Raw genomic sequence first — 4,334 nt, 5'->3', positions numbered from 1 at the left:
TCTGCTGTTTCAGAGTAATTTTGTCCTAAAGTGGAGCAAGGAAATGCCACCAGAAGCAGCACATTAGGGTTTGCTCTGGAGAAGGGAACACTGCACAGGCTGTGGTCAGGCTGAGGTGAGCTTGGTGCTGTGCTAACCACAAGACAGGAGGAAGGAGGAACGCTGGGGGCTGCAGCTGGCACAGAGCTGGGGCAGCTGCTGTGCACAGGGCAGCTCCTGGCTCATCCCTGCCTGCCAGCTTGGCTGCCCTGGCCAGAAAGTGTGGCTGAGGCCAGGATTTCCTTCTGGAAAGCAGTGGGAAGCATCACCTCACTCAGTGCAGTCTCCAGCAGAGCTGGCTGGGCTGCTCTTAACGCCTTCGTGTGGACTTACTGGTGTCTACAGAATGTGGAGCCCACTCAGCATTCGTTCCCTTGGTGGTGAGCCACACTAGAGCCTTGTTCCTCTGCCCTGATGCCAGGAAGCTGCAGCACGAGAAGGGGGTGGTATCACAGTGCTTCCTTTCTGCAATAACAGGTCAGAAATTGGTCAAAAGTAGGTAGGAAGTAGGTTCAAAAGTGACAAGGAAGCAGGGAAAAGACTGCAAGTGTATGTGCCATCCTGTTGCACAATAAGAACACTTCATTTGGCTAAACATTTTTTGGTTAGCAAATCCTCTAATCCCTTGTTGGGAAGGGGGCTGTTCCTCAAAGGAACCTCCAAAACACAGGGTGATTTCTACAGATATGCTGTAGAGAAAAACATTCTTCTCTCATTAAGAAAACACACAACACATCACATTTTGGCCTGAAATTGGTGTTGAAAAGGAAGGCAAATGTCTGTATGAAACAATAAAAAACTGTAAAAATATGCAAAAGAAAACATGCATAGTATTGGCAAATGAATAATTTGCCTGACTTGCTCTTAATTCAATGGGTAGTTACGTTTTACTGGTTCAAAGAGACTGTCTTCTGCAATAGACTCTGCAATAGACAATGCAGGTCCTAGATTCCTTACTGTGATCCTACAGAACTCAGTAATTTGCAACTGAAAAGGAGCAGAAAGATCTCTTCCAGTCCCAGGGGGCCAAAAGATTTACTACAGCCTGAGCTAGCCCACACTGATGACTAATTATTCTTGCTATTAAAAAATGCGTGTTTTAGCTTAACCATGAGTCATCAAGAGTGAAGTTCTCCAACATTTCCCCTTTCCAGTTTAAGAGTCAGAAAATTCATAGATGTGAGAGGTACCCACAGTGTTAAAGAAAGGAAATCACTGTTTTGTTATGCTGTGAAAATTCACACACTTCAAAAAGCCAGTGCATAATTTATTCCAGGAAACTTAGTCACTGTGTCCTAGCATCTTACCTCACAGCTACAAGGCACCATATTCCTGTGATAACCACTGGTAGGTGATGTTACAAAACATTAACAGACTCAAGGAATTATAAACTTCACAGGCTATTCAGGTCTTTAACCCTGGCCTCCCTCTCACTGAGGAGCTGTGAGATAAATGTGATGCCCCTGCAGACCCTGCACACACCACTGCAGCCATTTCTCCCAAAATGGATCCTCTTCTTCTGCTCCACATTTCAGTTCTCATCTTTCCCTACTTTTCCATCTCATGCCCCTTCTCTGCCAGAACAACTGAGCTCTAGAAAGCTCAAAACTGTGTTGACAGAAACTTCCAAAAGTTTTAGTTGTGCTGCTGCCAAGAAAATCCTTACTCCCACCGTCATCAGATTCACAATCCAGTTTCTACATCCCCTGCATCTACAATCCCCATTTTTACATTTGCTCTTCCCACCCCATGCCCATGAACGACATTTGTGCTTCAGAACTTGGGCATTCTTGAAATGAATTTTAAAATTACTAGCTCAAAATAAATGAATTAAAGGCATCAAAACATTCAAAGCTAGAACTACCTCTCTTGATGGTTCTTTTATAGTGTCTTCCGGTACAAAGACCTAAAGGTGTTTTGTAGCCATGAATTAATTTTGCCTTGTGGTACACCCAGGAGAGATGACAGAGCTTCTCACCCTGAAGAATGAAGGCAAAGGCACAGAGCATTGAAGAGGTGGGCTACAAACCCATTCTCCTGCAGCAGATACTTTTATTTTTAGTTGGTGAACTAGTGACATTTTGTAATAAACATTGAATAACCAGAGTATCAGATGACCACATGAAGTGCCTCTAAAAACAGAAAAAAACAAACAACAAAAAAAGCCAATTCTGAGAACTTGTCCTTTGATGGCCCTTCTAACCCTTAGCAGGGATTGGGATGGACCTCCAAATCCTGCTTGTTTTGGACAATATGACAGTTAAAGGACTTTGATTCCTAGCCCATAAGTGGATAAGGCATACTATGAAAATACTGTATATATCTATAATATCTCAGATATTGTTCATTTAAAACAAGAAATGAGAACTTGAAATATTTTGGAGATGCTCTGGGGGAAAACACAAAGCCATGTGGAGCAGAGACTATGAGGAGAAGAGGTCAGAGGCAGAAAGAGGGCAAGACATGGGAATGCAGTGCCAAGTACTAGCTGTCATTCATGGGTGAGGATATGACATTTATGCAATGCAAACAGATTCAAACTCTCCTTCCCCACAGAACTACACAGCAGGGCATATCCAGAAATTAGGATATTTGAATGCTGATAACTGACTTTCCTTTACCCTTTATTTAAGGGGCTTGGAAACATTTAATTCCCTTTTGGTCTCTAAATAGCTTCAGACACTTGTGAAATTCTTAACTGTATTAGTATTTTTCCTTTCCACAAAAACTTTAGCTTTGGAAGAAAGATTTTTCTTTCCTTCCAGAGAAACATGCCTTGCACAGAAAGAAATGTTTCTTAGAGGACAAATTCTAATCTGTTTTAGATACAAGTTATCTAGCACACCACCGCACACTGGGATATTTATCACTGAAACTGATAAAACATCAGAAGATCTCCAGAAGTTCAACAGATATGCAAGCCAGCATGACTAACTGGGCAAGGATCTGTGCAAACAAAACTGTAAGTTCCTCAGCTATTTCATTTGCAACAAGAAGTGAGTTTTGAAATGCTGGCAAAGTCTTCTGGGTTTGTTTAGACCACATCACCATGACAGCAAAGCACGGCCCAGTTCTTCATGTATTGTACAGCTTTGCAAGAGACAGTGGTGAGGGGAAGCTCAAGGAAAAAACACAGCCAGATGTCATATGGGAGATCACAGGAGATACCTCAGCCAGTGGATAACCTTTGTGTCCAACCACAGAGCTTTCGATGGGCTCTTTCTCTGGAGCAATACTGAATTTTCAACAGTATGGATTGAATTTCCTGAACAAGGCAAATATATTCCACTTGTTTTCCATGGCCAGGAGCTAATGAACTTGTGAAAGGTCAGCAATGCAAACAACAGTCATGTATTCAAAGGGCAGGACTGCTCTCAGCTTAGCCACACTTCTGCTCTTCCATCTAGGTGAATTCAAAACCAACCCACCTTCGAGGGTGGAATCAAGGCCTCATGGGAGTTGCTGAGAAATTTTCAGGCAAAATATTTTCAGGTCAAAACAGCAATGCAAGACTGTTATCAGAGGACTGCAGATATGGAAAGGTGTGCTGGTTTCAAAAACTAATTTCAAAAGCTAATACAAAAAATAATTTTGAGAAGTTGACATTTCAAAAGGTAACAATTCTGCTCTGCAGCTCAAAAACATGATTTTAACACTTTGGTTTACAATTTCTTAAGTAACTAATCCAAACATTTTAAAAAATATTAAATTATATATTTTGATGGAGCCCATGTAATTACTAATTGTTTTCTCACTAAAGTTTTAAATTTTTTAAAATGTTTTTCCTTGCCCTATATAAAGGGAAAAATTTAAGCCCTTGGGAAAGCTGAGAAGATGTGAAATCTTCTTCCGTTTGAGCTAGGCAAAGTAGGATTCCTGTCCATTTCATTCAAAATGAGGCTCAAGGTTCCAGCCTGGCTCCTCTGCTCTTCAAAGGGGCATTGTTTCATTCTCAGATGAGCCAGTCAGGCCACGAGCTGTGGTCCATTTATTTTGTCTCCAGACAACAGAAGCTGCACAGGTGGTTGGTTTTTTAAATGAGAGAAAATGCCCACAACAATCCCAGTAAATTTGCAGACATCAAAAGGAATCCCTAGAACGTCTGTAAGGAGTCTGGTCTCGTTCCTGTGGCAAGTTTGCATTCAAGAATGTCATGTTCTCCTAGTAAGCTGCTTGTTTGGAATTAAAGTATTTTCAGCACTAAACACAAGACATGTAAATTTAGGGGCTTGCAGCCAAGGCCACCGCTCCTATAGAATAGAGCACAGGCTGTTCTCCACAGCTCCTGTTCTGCT

Source organism: Sylvia atricapilla, chromosome 13 (assembly GCF_009819655.1).
Source record: "Sylvia atricapilla isolate bSylAtr1 chromosome 13, bSylAtr1.pri, whole genome shotgun sequence".
Taxonomy (NCBI): domain Eukaryota; kingdom Metazoa; phylum Chordata; class Aves; order Passeriformes; family Sylviidae; genus Sylvia; species Sylvia atricapilla.
The sequence above is the reverse complement of the archived record's forward strand: the minus strand, read 5'-3'. Positions refer to the sequence as shown.